Genomic DNA, 17,862 nt, shown 5'->3' with positions numbered 1-17,862 from the left:
ACTGATTTTGATAAGGCCTATGCAATGATATCTCTATGTGAGAACCAATTCATCTTGTTATATTTTGTATTTTTAGTCTCTCATGTTGATATGGGCAAATCCACAGAGGAACTGCATTTTATTTCTGGAAGTTTTCTAAAATTAAATCATTGTGAATTATCATACAAGACCAGGCCTTTGAAGCTGGTCTACATGAATGGTCAATGAACATACAGAAGAAAAATAATAATATTGGGGCTTAAAATGAAGAAAAAAACTTATCTGTTCCTGTAGTCCTCTGTCATAATTCTGAGAGATCCATTTAGAGATCTGATCCAACAAAATCAGAAACCAAATGCAGGGAAGAATTGCCTTATTGAAAGTTCTACATCTTATTGGATCAACAAGACTGTTCTGTGCCCCTCTCTCATTTCCTACATAGTGCCCTCCCCCTCCCCCCATATATACTTGCCTCAACTATGAGAATCATGAATCCAAGGCTTTCAGCAGTGTCCATCATACCATGTGAGGAGTCATTCTTTAAGACCACCTCCATATCTATCCTAGTTGGGCTCATTTTGCCAGTTAATGGAGGGAGTCCCTTAGTTATGGTCTGGGAATACTTACTATTATAAAACTTTTGGTCCTGTAGAGTGTAGAAGTCACTCATGTAGAAGTCACCAAATAACTAAGGCCCGGCACATCTGTGAGCACTAGCCTTGAGGGAGAACTTGTCTTTGTTATCTTATCAGAGTCTGCTTATTCTTAAAGAAAATAAAATTTCACTCGCTTATGAAAATCTTATAATTAGCTTGTTAAACTCTCAAAGTCTCCACACAGTTTCCTATTGTCTGTACAAAATGGAACACTTCAGATAAAAGTCACCAGCCAGAAACATTTGGTATTAACTTTTTAAGAAAAATATTCCTGATTATGATTCAATTATATGTCCCTTCCTTCTGTTGCACGCACGCGCGAACCACACACACACACACACACACACACAAACACACACACACAGAGAGAGAGAGAGAGAGAGAGAGAGAGTGCTGAAAATATCAGCATGCATTTCTTCTTCCCTAAAGCTAGCCTTACTCCATGTTTCATTCCACTCTTCATCCAGCAGATATTTCTTCAGATCTGCTAACTATTTGGTCCAAGACTATATATCAGCTACAGTCTTTGCCTGGAGGAATTCACTGGGTAGATGACATTCAAATGGATACAGAGCAAATGCTCTCCTAAATGCTAGAGGATAGGCACAGAATAGTAGGGGCCATAAAAGGACCAGGTGTCTTTTCTTGAGACAACCAGGGAAGACTTCACAAAGGAAGTGTCTTTTAGCTTTATCTTAGAGGACTAGAGGGAATTGGCTGAGAAGTGAAGACAGGGAGAGGGCACTTGGGAGCAAGAAAGAGCAGGTGTAAAGACAGTCCCAGGGGAAAGCTTGATGTGACTAGTGAATTAGGAGGAGGAGCAGCGGACAGGACTGTATGAGCCAAGTTCAAAAGCTAGGTTGCCAAGCTATTACAGCTCTTTGGATTCAAGTGGAAGAATATGTACTTGCTAAACTGCCCGCAAGGAGTTTTGCTCCCGTGCAGGCTTTTAAGCAGCCAGATAAGGCATTCCATTTTAGGATGATTTAATAATTGTCAATATGAGACATAGATTTTGCACTTAGGGATGGCTTCCTATTTCATGGGGAGAGACCGGCCACGGAGATCAACGGATCCAGTCTGTAGCTTAGAAATAACAATGCATCTTCAGCTTTCTGAATTTCCTGATTCCAAAATTCTCTTGGTCTGCCAATGTTCCTGTAACACGGAAGGGGAATAAAAGGTACTGGACTGCTTTATTTTGGAGGTAAATTACAGATATTTGAAAGGTTCTAGCCTACTTTTTCACTAGAGGGTTTAAAAAAGAATAACAGCTCGTGTTCCCAAGAGTTTTGTGCTTTGGTAAGCAATGTTGCCTGATTATTGCCTCATGCTTTTCTGTAACAGCTGCCTGTCTCCTTTTAGAGATCTATTCTAGGGGGATTGTAAGAGCCACAGAAGAGAATTTAACTCCTGAATACTCAATTTATTTTGGCAAGAGATAAGAAAGAGCAGTGGTACAGTTCTGTTTGTTTGTTTCAAAAGTTGGCAGTTGTTTGAGGCAAACAGTAAAAGGTTCTTTCTGTGAATTCAAAGGGACTTTTTCTGTAAGTAATCCTCTGAAATTCACGTTCTCAATATTTTAATGTTTCTGCTTATCTGTGTCTTTGAGCTAATGTAGGTTTTAGCTAGAATTTGGTGTATCTTTCACGGAGGGACAAGTTATGGCCTATATCACAGCAATGTTTCTCTGTTTTCTGAGTCTCATTATAAATCTAGTTTGGTGCAAACTTTATGTATGTTCCTATAGTTGAATTTATACCCAATCAGGAAATTCCCTTTGCTCATACAGTGACTATTTATTTAATCTTATATGTACTTGGCACTTTGGAGTCCTTTGTATATTTATTTAATTGATGAAATTTGGTTTGCTACTAACCTCTAATTGTAATCAAGTGATTTGACAAAGGACCTTGTTTTTGAGAGCTTCCTGTTCATGGTAGAAAAACAAACAGAATTGACCAGGATTCTAGGGAAGACTGAGGTCTTTTTTTGGTTTTTTGGGGGGGAGGGGTCACACCCAGCGATGCACAGGGGTTACTCCTGGCTCACGCACTCAGGAATTACTCCCGGCTGTGCTCGGGGGACCATATGGGATGCTGGGAATCGAACTCGGGTTGGCTGCATGCAAGGCAAATGCCCTACCCACTGTGCTATTGCTCCAGCTCCTGAGGTCATTTTTTACGAAGCAATTTGATGTTCCACAAGCCTGATTGAGTTTTATGGAGAGATGTGTGGAATTTCCTGCCCTTCCCTCTTCAGAGAGGTATCCTTACTGGCAATTGTTCCTAACTGAATACACGCAGTCCCTCTTATCAAAGTCTATGATTCAACACAGCCCCAGTGGCTTTTCTGAATTCACCGCGGTAGGTTCATTCCCAAAGGCTTAAAGCAGTTCTGCAACTGAACCCCACATACTCTGTAAATCTCGGTTTTCCTTTTGCATGCACCATTTCTAATGTTTCTCCGTGCCTGGTAATACACATACTGACCTAAACAATTTTCTATCTTTCAAAAGGCATTCTCTCATCTGAGTTCCTATGTGAGGGCTCTTCTCCAACTCTTCTTTGTATATGCCAAATCAGAACAACCCCTCGTTACTAACATCTCCTATACTTAGAATATAGTGCTGTCTTGTTACTTTTTTGTCTGACATTTTCTTAGGATGTCCTTTCTGGCATTATTTTATCATTATCCTATGTTACATTTAAAAGGGGGGTGGTCACCTCTCTAATTAGAAGGTGAAAGAAACAAGAACAGCCCCTTCTCTGAGAAACCCCTCTCATGCTGTCTCTTCCATCCATCCTCCCTTTTTTCCTTCCTTCCTTCCTCCTTTCCTTCCTTCCTCCCTTCCTTCCTTCCTTCCTTCCTTTCATTCTCACTTTCTCTTTTTCTCTCTTTCTTCCTGGCTCCAGAAGATATTAGCCTGTATGCCTACTTGCCAGCCTTCTTCCTTCCATCCTTCATTCATTCTATCCATCTTTCTTTATCTTTCTTTCATTTTCTAATAAAATATTCTTAGATTTTTGGGAGGGGAGAAGGAAAAAAAACTACCTGAGAGTTTGTCTATCTTTCTAGCTACCTTTTCCTTAAGGATGCAAACCATTCTCTCAGAACTTAGATAGACCTGTCAGATCAGAACCATTTCCTTATCTCTTCCCTGACCCTGGCATCAGATCAGTGTTGAGTCTTGTTTTGGCACTAAAAAAACCGTGCAACCTAAGGCAGGTTATTTCATCTGTCTAGACCTTAGTTTCCTGAGATGAGACCAGGCTGGATGGGACTGGGTAAATTCTTAGTTAGAACAATGGTGACTGTCACAAGCTGTCTTGAGACAGATCTGGGGTTCTGAACAAGTTCAAGTTTCACTCCCAGCTGCATATCACCTGAAAACTCACCAAGGAGCACATCAGTGTACCCCAGCCTAACCTTTTTTCTGCATAGCTAGACAATTTGATAACTGAAGCCATATAATCCTACAGTTGTTATCATAGGGACACAGATCTCCTTTCTCATATAGTCATGGATTTGGAGTCCCAGTATGTCCGGGTCATGGCTTTGTAGAGACACCAGTTTTCCAGGTGGTGGAGAATTTGGCTAAACACCAGTTTTGTTCCTCTGGAGGCACCAGTGGGTCACCTCCTGCAGACGGACCCTGCCACTGCTCAAGCAGGTTTGTGTCACGGGCTTTCTTCTCACCAGACATCTGACCACAAAGGAGCTGCAGGATCCCTGCACTTTCCTCTGGGCTCTATGGCAAGCTTCTTCTCTTGAGCTGATAGAGATGCCCTGTGTGACTCCGATTCCCTGGGAATAGGTAGGAGGGCGTGTTGTGTAACTCCTAGGTTACCACCTGAGTGCGTCTGCTCCAGGTCTCTAAGCCACTTCAGAAGCTATTAGCCCCGTTCTCAAAGGACAACAGCCAGTCTATGGCTTCAACGCATTCCTTTTCCAAGTATGATTTCTTTTTTTCCCTCGTTTCCTGCTTTCCCCTTTCAAATCTTGTTTTCCTTGCATAGTTTGGAAATATATATGACTTTTTTTTTTTATTGAATCACCATGTGAAAAGTTACAAAGATTTCAGGCTTAAGTCTTAGTCATACAATGCTCAAACACCCATCCCTTCACCGGTGCCCATGTTCCACCACCAAGAACCCAGTATACCTCCCACCCCACCCCTACCCCCCGCCCGTGTAGCTGATAATTTTCACTTTGCTTTCTCTTACTTTGATTGCATTCAATATTTCAACATAAAACTCACTATTATTATTTGGAATTCCACCCCACAAATCAAACCTGCTGAAAAGGCAGCATTTGATAATTTGTTTTCCCTTGCCAAGAATGAAGAGATATGAGGTTTTGGATTTATGTATTTTAGTAATTAGTCCAAGAAAATTTCTGCCAAAAATTGCATCATTGCAAGCTCGTAATTCTGTTTCGTTGGCCTTATAAGATTGAGGTCGCCACGCGGGGCCCCCCCCCGGTTCCCCCCCATCCCTGGAAAGGAAAAGCCAAGAGAGAAAAACCTTTCCCCTCCTGGGATGGCATGGGGCCGGGCTTAGTTCACAGTCTGGAGACATTTCTGCAAGAAGCTGCTGGTGCGGAAGGTAGTTAGATGGCCTCTGAGGTCATGGGCGTTCAGCAACGGAACTATATGACTTTCAAGTAGGACAAGTTTACAAATCTTATGCTTTCTTTTGTTCAACACCCAAATCACTGCTATCAACCGAGACAAACCATATCTGCTGACCACCACCATCAAAATATCTAGATATTTCTTCTTTTCTCATCTTTTAAAACTCATTAGGTAGTAAAATTTACAGTCTCTTTTTGGAGTTTAGTTATGTGGATCTAAACCTGTGCTCTTCAAGCCTGTGTTCTCCATTGAACATGTATCTCACTGGCTTGCCTCTGTTTCCTTGCTTTTCTATTTCCACTCTGGAGAAGCCAACGTTCTTTCTCGAACATGTACTACATCCTTTCTCTCTTCCTCATATCTTTCTGAGTAAGTCTCAATACAAATCATCTAATTTCATGAAAACAAATAAATAAACAAATAAAGAAATGAACACATACTTGGTTTGCTTAGTCATCAGCAGTCAAGGTAGAGTTTACCCAACTGAGACAGCCTTCTGTACTCGTCTTCCCATCCCACCCCAACCTCTCTTCCTCATAACTGTTGCCTCCAGTCTTACCTTATTTTAGAATAACATATAGTGGAAACATTGCTGCAGTATGCTATCTTTTGGAGCTTAACTATTTCAACTGGCAAATGCATTAGATAAACATTTATATTGTCATATGAATAAATGTTTCTCTCATTTTTACGTTGCATCGTATTCCACTATATTGAAAAACAAGCGTCTGTACCCTCATATTTTTGGGGAATATTTGGGCTAGTTTCCAGTGTATGGCAATAGTTTTTGTACGAACATAAGCTTGTTTTCTCTGAGATAAATACCCGAGGACACAATTGCAGGTCATTTATTGCGTGGTCTAACTTAATAAGGAACTGCTTTACTACAGAGATTCTTCACACAAAAGAGCTATTACAACTAGAGAAAGCTTAAAGCATCAGAAACAAGGAATAAACAACAGATTTGGTAAATATACGGATAATTCTTTTTTTATTATACTCATAATTCTTATTCTGAATTCTTTAATTATATTTTATCTTATATATCTATAATTATATTTGATCTTATAAAGCAAAAATTTGAATATTGTCCTAAATATTTATAAAAGAGAGCAGATGTAATAAATAAAGCAATTACAAATTTAAGGCAAAAGATAAAGATAAACAAGTCTATTGTAATGTACAGATCAGTCACAAGAACATTATACTGAGACTCATAAAAAACAGATAAAGCTAAAAACTAAAAATATTTTGATAATTCAAAGGAAGTCTAAAAATAAAAACAAAGGAATAAGAAATAGGGAAAAAATAGGAAAACAAACAGAAAATATGTAATAAAATGAAAAAATCTCTCTCACAGACAGCCTCTGCATCTCCATATCTACCTCTTGGTTCCAAAATAAAATCCAGTTTAATGATTATTCAGAATACTTTAAATTATGTTTTAAAATGATGTTAAATTTTTGTATTTTATTTATTATTTTTCAAATGTATAATTTAGAAGTTTTTTTAGAGACACTGAGTCTGAAGAACATTAAGATTGCTTCTATGGGCCAGATTCCTGTCTACTGATTTTATCTTCTCTTTAGAAAAATATATGCCAGGGCCAAAGATGTGACTCAGCATATGACTTATATGTGTTGGGTCCTGGATCCTGGAACCACACACACACACACAAATGTGTGCTGAAATAGATTCAAGATATATCATTTACATGTACTTCTAAGTTTTCCCTTAAGATACCAGAGTATAAGAGCTTCGCCTGAACAGTTCATTTAGGATTGTGAACTGTTGAAGCAACATAGCTCAGTTCACAGCCTGTCACTGTTTGCATTTATCAGTCTTTCTTTAATATTTTACCAAAAGGACAAATTTTACTTCTAATTTCACTTCTAGTTTCCTTTCATTGATTCACCCATCGTGTTGTAATCATGCCGTCATCATTCCCCTGACTGGAGACTACTATTCTACCATTTAAAATCTAAACAAATAGCAAATTCTGTATCCATTCATCTATCCACCATCAGTCAGTTCCACTAAGATGTTTACTAAATAAGAACTAAAGGTTAATGCAAAATTGTTATATATTTAATAATTTATTGAAAGAATGTAAAATAGTCATATACCTTTGTGACAGAACAAGAACACTTCAATTCTAGTCTTCATTACATTTTGAAACCATGTACTCATCGCAATATACATTGCCCCATCCAAGAAGAGATTCCCAACTGGCTTTGTGTATTTCCCCAACACAGTTGATAGCTCTGGTCTTTCCTTGTTTGCCATGAGAATGTCAGTTCAGTCCTTGGACTGGAATTGAATGTTTTCTCCCTAAGGAGAAACATTCCTTCACCTCTCTGTGTTCTTTGTGTTAGCCCTGCCATGGATACCCCTGTCCTAACTCCTGAAACCTGAAAATATGTCCTATATATGGCAAAATGAACAGTGCAGATGTGATTAAATTAATGACCTTGGTTGAAGAGATGATTCTGCATTATTCAAATAGACCCAATTCTAACACAAGACTTTGCATGAGGACCATTTTGAATCTGATTGTTTCTCCTTTTTCTATTGAATTATTTATTTTTACATCAACTTCTTTAAAAATATATGACTATGAACATCTCTCATTTCTTTGCATTCCTTTTCATTTATGGTTTCCATTACACTTCAGGAGTTTCTAAGCTTGATATAGTGCTGTTTGATAGGTTTTTCTTTTACTGCCCTTGCCCATGGGGTCAAATTTGGGAGAATATTAAATAAGAAGACTGTGAGGAGCTAACTGCTTTATTTTGAGGAGCTTACTAGGTTTTATTCTAAACATTTTATAGTTTCATGTTTCACAGTCAAACCTTTAATCCATTTAAAGTTTTATTATTTAAGACACTGCTTTTTTTCTCCTTCTGTTTTCCTGCCCTCTTTGACATAAAATAATTGAACATATATCTGTTAAACTTTATATTCATTATTCCATTGATCTATGTGTTTGACTCTGCCAATATCATAGTTATAATTACTACAGATTTTCAATATGGCTTGAATTCAGAAAATTGGATTCTCAAGATTTTTTGACTATCTGGGATCTTCTGTGATTAGATACAACTTTCAGAATCATTCTATTAATTTGAGAAATACTTGAATTTTTATAGGGGTTACATTAAATCTGTAGATTGCCTTAATGTGGACATTTGACAATATTATTTCTTTAAATTCATGAGAGTTGAATATCTTTTCCTTTTTTCAGTTATTTTAGGGGAGAGTTTTTAAGATTTTCTCTATATAAAATTATGCTCCTGCAATTACTTACCTTTAATTTGTTCTTTAAAATTATTTTTTCCTGACTAATTTCTCTGACCTCTCTACTACTTTTTAATAAAAGTGGGTAAAGTAAACGTATTTTCTTATTCCTCACATGTGAAGTGGCTGGGGTGGAGTGGAACAGTAAGACATCCAGTGATGTAGATCAAACTTAGGGTCTGGTACATGCTAGGCATGCAATTTACATCTTGAGCTATCGACTTGGGTCCTCTTAATTAAAAAAAAGTGTTTGCTCTTCACAACTGATTAAACTTGCTATGGGTTTATCATTTATAATATTTATTTTGTTGGGGCATTTTATCTCTACACTGAATGTATTTCTAATTCATAAGTGAATGTAAAATTTTGTAAAATACATTATCTATATGTTTTGAAAAAAAAAAGACTTTGCATGAGGAAAACCTTTACACTTGTGGTCAGAGGGAGTCACATCTGAGGAAGAAGAGTTAGAGAGTGCAAAGTGGCTGATTTTGAAGATAGAAGAAGGGAACCAGGAGACAAATATAGGCAACCACTAGAAAATCACAGGAAATGCTTCTTTCCTCATGCCTCCAAAAGGACTCACCCCTGCTGACTTCTTAGCTCAATTATCCTTATCTCAATTGGGCTCAATAAATCCCATGTCATACTTTTGGCATCCAGAATTATAGAATAATAAAAGTGTTATTTTAAGCCACTACATTTGTGGTAAAATTTTATACTAGCCATAGCAAACCAAACAATGTCCTCCGGGTAGGATTAATTATTCTTCTAATTTTACCATGTGTGAAACTCCTGTTTCATTTCACACATGCTGCAAAAAATATGTACAAAATATCCCTCATACTGTATAATTTTCTCTGCTCCTTACAATTGACTCTGAGTACCTTGGAAGAAGGTATGTATAGGTCTTATTCCAGGACATGGTTCTCCATGAATTCATTCATTCATCTCACAAAAAACTATTGAGTCATGACTCACAGTTGCTCCTGGCACCAGTTGATAATGACAATGCATATTAACATTGGCCTTTCATTCCAATGTTTCCTGCCTGTGATTTTTCATTTAAAAAAAATGGAGAGCCAGAATCAAGCATAATAAAGATGGGTGATTTCACCCATTCATGAACCTGAACAGCATTTATATCATTAGATGTGGCAGTCAAAGGATATTAAAGACATATTTATAGCCACAAAATCTTCCCAGTGAATCAGTGAAGTTATTTTGGGAAATATGTTGGGCCAAGGAGAAGGGGGAGAAACTACAGAGAGGAAATGCAATTGCTTACTTTTCACACAAAGAATGTCAGGGAGGAGGCTTCAAACAACGTTCCCCATGACACCATCAGACAGATGAGTATTTCTAAGTCAAGTTCTGAGTCATGGTAGCACTGTTGTGAAGAAGCAAAAGAGGTGAAATCAGCTTTGGAGAGGCATTTGTGTGCTTCACTGTGTTTTGCAAGAGATACCTACCAGTCACCTCTGCCAGCATCAGATCTAGGAGATTTCAGTTCAGTTCCCTCTCATCTCTTTCTCTCTCTCTGTAAATGCAATACTTCTACAGTCTCAACCTCCAGTTGCAATTATGCTCCTCCAAGTGTCACTTTAAAAGACACTGTCTATAAGGACTTATTTCTACCTTTAAAAAGCTATAATACTTTGTAGTTGGCATCTTAACCTGTATATAATGAGAAGTTCTCCATTCCTGGAGCATTACTATTGTATGCAGTCGTTATTTTATCATTTATGCTTAGCTCATTCTCTCACACACTTACCTTATTTCCTGTTTTTTCAGTGTTGAAATTCCAGGCCTCAGATATAGGTATGTTAATGTGTATATAAGCCTTATTAACTTTTCAGATGAAGAGTTTTTTAACTTTCTCTGCCTGTAATGTAATTTCTCAGATATGAAATGAAGGGTAAAGAAGCAAAGGAGAGACCTATTTGGATCCCAACATTGCTAAAGGAAAAAAAAGTCCTCATCAGTATTGCTAAGCAAGGGGACACTATGGTACAAGGGAGAAAGAAAAAGTTATCAGAACTGTATTTTTATTGAAATTGAAAAAAATGTGCACAGGGTAATTGAGTAAGTCAAGCAAAAATATATCTTGGTGTCTAAAATTTATCAACCTCTCCTAAACACTATTTCCTGTACCTTAGAATCCATTTGGTCCCAGATCACAGTATTGATTGAGAAGATGCTAAAGTGCTTGTGTCTCCCAGACAGGTTCTGCAGCTATAAGCAGACCAAACTCCAGTCAAGCATTTCATTAATTCTCTACCTTCTTCTGTATTTTGTTTTTGCCTTTAAGGAAAATATTGGCACTATCTATGAAATTGAAATCCTTCCTCTCTGGGCCACTTTTTTTCTGGGTTCCTACATCCTGACTTGTTAGTTGCATCTGGTAAATTTTTCAAATAGTCTGGGCTAGACTGAAGTTAGCCAGGTCAAATGTCCTTTCAGAAAATTCTTTGCCTAATGAGTAGAATGATAAAGTAGTCATGATGGTAAAACATCGTATTTTAAATTTTTATTTTCTAACATATTTTATACTTTTCTTCATCCCAGTTTATTCTCTGTATTTTAGCAAAAGTAGAAACCACCTTTTCATTGTTTTTTACTTAGAGTGAGTTACACAGTTGTTTACAATAGGTTTTCAAGATCACATGATATCATCATTTCTGTGGCTGGACAATATTCCATTATTGTGTGTGTGCCAATATATTTCTTAAAAGTAGGTTAGTTTAGTTCTTCTTCCTTCAAGACTTGTCTGTTGTGACATCTATCACTGTATCACTGTCATCCCGTTGCTCATTGATTTGCTCGAGCGGGCACCAGTAATGTCTCATTCATCCCTGTCGCGTTCAGGGTCAGGGGAATGAAGCTCATTATTGTTATTGTTTTTGGCATAACAAATATGCCACAGATAGCTTGCCAGGCTCTGCCATGTGAGAATGGCATGTATTGATTATAACAGGCTACTTTATATACCATTAAAATAATAATTTCAAAAATTTCAATGACTTCAAACAATAGGAATTTTTTCCTCACTCTTTCTGTGTGTCCAGAGCAGGTTGGCAAGATTAATCTTCGTGTAGTCACTGAGAGAAGAGATTCAGGCTGACAAAGCTGTCACCATTTCTTCATCTCAGTGGAAAAAAGAACTCTAGATAGCCTCACACTAATGAAATGCTAGAGCCCAGTGTGACACACGTCAGCTTCCGTCACAACATATTGGTCCTATCCAACCACATAGAAGGATTCCTCTCCACAAGCAAAAGTGTGATCCTACCATTTCTAATTGAGATTTAAAGTATTTGGTGAACCATACTAATGTGTGTTACTATCAAAAATCACTGTATCAGTGTCATCCCATTGTTCATCGATTTGCTTGAGTAGGCGCCAGTAACGTCGCATACTAGTGTTGCCTGGTGGCATGTTGGGGGCTCTTTCAGGATCAGGGGAATGAGGACTGTCGTTGTTACTGTTTCTGGCACCACGGGTAGCTTGCTAGACTCTGCCGTACCATCAAAAATGTGCTCTGAAATTGTCACTTGAGTCATAAATTTTTAAGCTGTATACCTCACCATGGTAAAAGTGCTAATTATCGTATCAATGAAATGTTTTTAAATAACAATGGAAATTTAACGTAATTGCATGTATTGAGTGGAAGCAGCATACCTCTGTATCTTGATTTTCTTGTATTGTATATTTAAACTTCTTCTTTTATCCAATGTCAGGATACACACACACACACACACACACACACACACACACACAGAGTCACCATCTAATCTTGAAAATTTCTATAGCTTCCTAATTGATCTCCTTAGTTTTGTCCAGAGATCACTCCCTCTCCTAGCCCCCAGAGTGCTTCTTTACAAAATATTAATCAAATCAAAGATTACTTTAGATCTTCCAGTTTCTTCCCATCAAACAATCAAAGATAAGCTCTTCACTACGACCTATGAGATCTCAACCCTGTCTACTTCACTCTCACCAGGCATCACTTCTCTTTGCCGACTCTGCTCCAGTCACAAGGATCTTCTTTTTGATCCTCAAGTAAACCAAGCTAATTCTTACTTCAGAAGCTTTTCATTAAGTCTTCCCTCTCTCTTAGTCACTCTCTGTAGTTCTTTGCATAACTTGTACTCCTTGCTATATGCAGTTCTTACTTAAGTCAGTGTCGTATTTCCAGAGAAATTGATGTTGCTCACACAAGCTAAAACAGTATCACCCCCAATCACTCACTAGTATTTGTTCATTTATCAATTATTTAGCTGTTAGCTATTTAATAGACACTATTTCAGATAGTTGGGAAAATCATGAATGAAACAAGTAAGTATGCCTTGTTACATGTTACCTATAACACACAATAATAAATATAAAAGCATATGATTGATTTTAACATGAAAGGGACACAAGCGAGGAGGGAAGGAAAGACATGGCAGGAATCTACTTGCCTGGCTCATATCAGCCAAAGATGGGAAAATGTTGAACAATCCTGAGGTACATCACTGTTTTTAAGTTGTTTTTTGATATGACTTTTACCTTAAGGTAATCAGTTTATAATTAAAAGTTGAGGGAAGGTTTCTCCATATAAGATTTTTTTTTAGCTAACCAGCACTGCCAGAATGATAGAAGTTGAGCATTATCATTTTGTAGGGGGACTGTCCTGAGCAGTATATAACACTTAGCTCTACTCGGCAGATGCTATTAATTGTCTCCAGACATTCCCAAATGTTCCCCCAGAAGGAAAAGTACCCTGTTAGAGAACCACTGAGCTAGGTAATAAGCATCAAGGACTGTTTACATGACAAAATGAGAGGCAAGCAGACATTATGTGTGCTCTGATGAAAGTATAAAACACAACCCCAAAAGAAGTCTAGCTATAAACCAAAAGTGAGCAAAACCTAAAATAAGGAGGTTTAAACCTCTAAGATTGACTATCAAAACACAGAAAGTACAGAGATAAATGACCATATTAAACAACACCAAAAGCACTATAAGCAAACTCTAGAAATAATCTGTTCATCAACAATGGACTATGAGATAAAACAAAAAAAAGAGAAATGGAGAGCAGCTATAGATTTAAAAAAAAAAAAACATAGCCAAAGCAGAGGAAATGCAACAATGACTGGAAACTTATACTAGATAATTATTAAAATTTTATGAAATAATATTGTGGTTATATTTTTTAAAACAAACTGTTGAAGATATATGGAAACATGCTCAAATTTCATTATTTGCAGATTCTATATCTGAAATTTTGCATATTCCATAAAATGTTTTGTAAACTTCAGGTCAAGACAACACTCCCTTTTTTAAAAAAGTATGTTACTTGGCTTCTTTTAACTTTATTTTCTTTATCCAGTAAGTTACTATTGTGTATTTTTTTCTTTACACTGTTGATTTTTTTTTTAATTTATTGAGTCACCATGAGATCCATAGTTATGAACTTGTTCAGGACTGGGTTTCTGTCATAGGATGCTCAATACCCATCCTTCACCAGTGTACATTTCCCACCACCAATGTCGTCAGTTTCCCTTCCACCACCTTCCCCACAGTCTGTTTCTTAGGCAAACACTTCCCCCCCACCCCCACCCCCCATCTGTCTCTGTCTCTCTCTCTCCTCTCTTCTGGCCATTATAGTTTGCAATACAACTACTGACAGGTTATCATGATAGTTGGAAATAATCACTCTGGACAAAAATTGAATGCTGGAAGAAGGTAAAGTGATAAGCAATACAACACTTTCATCATCATTCACAAATATGCTCAGAGTAGTGAACTGGTCTGTCACCTGACAGAAGAGCTTCCAGCTGAATCTGAATATGTAAATGATCTACATTTTTGTTCAGTGCTCTAAATGATGAAAAGGAGTTCTTGCCATGGTCTAGTTATGCCATTTATTTGCACTTTTAGTTGATTTTGTTATTTAAAATGATTACGAGTTTGGTGCTGAATTTCTACCGGGTGTTCCTAAGGGCAAAAAACTATGGTGTGCCTGATGCAGAAAATATTTGTGCCAGATAATCTTTATTCAGACAAGAGTTTATAATGCTATGGCCTTGAATCCAGTGTTAATGAATCAATACCAAATATTAAGTAAGGTGTGTATTGAAATAGAAAGACACAAAAAACAAGGATTTTGTATTGATTGAAAATGTTGTGACCAGAGGCTTACAGAATTCTGTTCTGTGTTTCTCTTAGGAGAAAGGGTAGAGTATTTACTAATGCAAGCTCTATACTGATTTTATAAAACATGGCTATTCAAATAATGAGAATGGATTGTTTCACAAATGTAATTATACTATCTTTAAATGTCCACACTTAACCTTACAGAACATAATAATTTTCCAAAGGGAAATGAATATTATCCTTAACCAGCTACCTAACCCATGTCTGTAAGATATGTCATACAAGCTTGTATAGATATGCACATAATGCTTACACATAAAATTGGGTGGGGGCAGGGGGTTGATGCAGAGCATATATCTAGTATGTGTTAGACCCTGAATTCTCTTCCCAGCCTGATACCGCTGGGATGGCCCTGGTGGTCCAGGGGCCACTGCAGCACTAAATCCTTAGGCATAATGGAATCAATTATCACTTATTTATCAATGGATAAATGATAATATGACTAAAAATGAGAACTGTTTAGTAAAGAAAATTATGTGATGTGAGACTTGCCTCGAACATATGTGGTGAGGAGTAATAAGTAAAAATAAATGAAACAAGATTGATTATGGTTGATAATTATTGAAATGGGGTGCTTCACTATAGCTTACTCATACAAGCTAGAATAATAGAACAGAACAAGAGTATCATAAAATCTTGGGTGGCAGGCATTCAGAAGTTTATGATTTCAATTGAGATAGTAACATGGGTGTTGCGGAGAACAAGACAATTCAGAAAGAAGTGAGAAATTTTGCCTACAAGCAAGGAGAGAGAGAGAGAGAGAGAGAGAGAGAGAGAGAGAGAGAGAGAGAGAGAGCAGCCAGAGTGGAAGGAATGTTGAGTGCAAAGGCCCTGCAGCAAGACATAACTGAAGTCACAGCAGGGGAACTGATTTGGAGAAGAATGAGTCGAAGAATGAGTCGCAGTAGGAAAGCTGATTTGTCTAGAGTAGAATGAACTGGAGGAGGCTGTGTCAGTGAGGTAATGAGGAGCTGAATTCCACAGGGGCTTATAGGTCCTTGTAAAAGGTTTGAACTTTGTTTTGAAGAAGCAGAAAACTAAGGTGGATTTGAAGAAGAGCAATGTGATTTCGCTAAATTTTTTATTTTAATTTTTTAACTAGACTGGAGTGATAGCACAGCGGGTAGGGCATTTGCCTTGCACACGGCCGACTGGGGCCGACCGGGGTTCAATTCCTCCATCCCTCTCAGAGAGCCTAACAAACTACCAAGAGTATCCCACCCACATGGCAGAGCCTGGCAAGCTCCCCGTGACGTAGTCTCACAATGGAGACGTTACTGGTGCCCACTAGAGGAAATCGATGGACAACGGGATGACAGTGCTACAGTGCTAATAATTTTTTAACTAAAGTATCATAATTTACAGTTTCAAACAAAGATAAAAGGATCACTGTTTCATAGACGCAGAGCTACTAATCCAATCCCTCTAATGATGTTTCAAGACACCTTCATCATTCTCCCCTTATCCCTTCCTCCTTCCTCTTATTCCCTCAGTTCCCAGTTTGAGAGATTGTCTCAGGATTTATCTTCATTGAGAATTGCCTAATGCTTTTCTTCATTTGTTCTCTTAACATACACTCACTGGAATACTATTTACCTATGAGGGAAATGAAATGCTGTAATTTGCTGAAAGTAGAGTTGTATTATATAATGCTAAGTGAAGTGATCTCTCACTCACCTAAATCTTTTGGTGATTACCTGGCTTGTGTGTTGAGACTAGATTATAGGCTAGAAGACACCTGGATTGAAAGCAAGGAGATGAAAAACAAGGTGGTCACTCAAATAAATAATGGAAGTAGCAGTGGAGATTCTAAGAGGTAGATGACTTGAACGTAGAGACAATGAAATCTCTCATCAATTGAGTGTGGGATATGAGTAAGAATTAAGATATTGGACCTCAGCAACTCCAACGAAAACTAATGGGAAGGAGAGAGAATATTTGCAAAATACTAATGTATCCAATATCAGAGATGATTCACTTTTGTCCAGTAAAATACTCCTGTGAGTGTGAATAAAATCTGCCACTTTGTGTCTGCCACACTCTTGGCTACTTTTACATCCCATGTTTAATGCCCAACATGCCTGAAGCTCAAAGTGCTCCAAGAGTTTTCTAAACAGTCATTTAAACAGTTACCCAAAAATTAGATGACAGTTTTATACAATTAACAATTATCAAAAAGTTATCTAAAAATTAGTATTTTAGTGGCTGGAGCAATAGCACAGCGGGTAGGGTGTTTGCCTTGCACACGGCCAACCCGGGTTTGATTCTCAGCAAATTCTCTGATCCCATATAGTCCCCTGAGCACTGCCAGGAGTAATTCCTGAGTGCAGAGCCAGGAGTAACCCCTGTGCATCGCTGGGTGTAATCCAAAACAAAACAAAACAAAACAAAAAATTAGCATTTTAACTATGGCAAAGGGGGGGTCACTTTTTCCAGTGACAGATCATTTCACCCTGAGGGCACTTAGACTTTTTCAGATGTTTTAAATTTTTGAACTTAGTCCTACACTATATTCCTCCCTATATGGGGAGTTCCTTTTCCTTTCTCTCTACTTTCCATAAACTTTTCTACTTTCTAAAAAAAATTATTCTTCCTCATTTTCCAGAGTCTCACTAAAGTTTTTTTTTTAACATCCTCAATTAGGCACTGTCCAGTGCATGCAGTTAGTAGAGATGAACGCATTCCATTCATTTACAACGTTCTTTCCCACTTTCCTAAGATAATTTCCAATTATTGAAAACAATGACCCAGAAATATCTCTTATGCCACATAAGAGGACTTGACAGTATTACTTCAAGGACAGCTAATCTAAAAAAGTTAACCACTCAAATGCCAGAAAATCTTGGTAACTGTGGACTTTGTCTCAGAGGAGGACCTACTTCTAAATTCTGCACTTGTTTTGCTAGACTGATACTCTCATTCACGCCCACTCAAGTTTTTTGTCTTTCTCATCAAAAAAACAGCCTGTACTCTCCTTGCCAGACCTTGTTGTTCTGCAGCTAAAGATGAATGTCTAAGACCAACCCACAAGAGCTGAAGAAATACCTGACACAACATCCGAGGCTTATTTACTTGTGCCCACGCAGTAATGAG

At 37.6% G+C, this 17,862-nt stretch overlaps 1 protein-coding gene across 2 annotated transcripts in view; it reads left to right on the top strand.

Annotated features, from left to right (window-relative positions):
• Window positions 1-17,862, top strand: part of KCNMB2 (potassium calcium-activated channel subfamily M regulatory beta subunit 2) — a 322,932-nt gene that overhangs the window by 192,470 nt on the left and 112,600 nt on the right. The window contains exon 1 of one of the 2 annotated variants that reach the window (XM_055129646.1): window positions 1,696-1,818. The exons of the other annotated variant lie outside the window; for it this stretch is intronic. The gene's annotated coding sequence lies outside the window, so the exon portion shown is untranslated. Of the gene's footprint in view, window positions 1-1,695; window positions 1,819-17,862 lie in introns of those variants that run through there. 2 annotated transcript variants of the gene reach the window in all.

This window comes from Sorex araneus, chromosome 2 (genome assembly GCF_027595985.1).
Source record: "Sorex araneus isolate mSorAra2 chromosome 2, mSorAra2.pri, whole genome shotgun sequence".
NCBI classification, from domain to species: domain Eukaryota; kingdom Metazoa; phylum Chordata; class Mammalia; order Eulipotyphla; family Soricidae; genus Sorex; species Sorex araneus.
The sequence above is the reverse complement of the archived record's forward strand: the minus strand, read 5'-3'. Positions and strand labels throughout refer to the sequence as shown.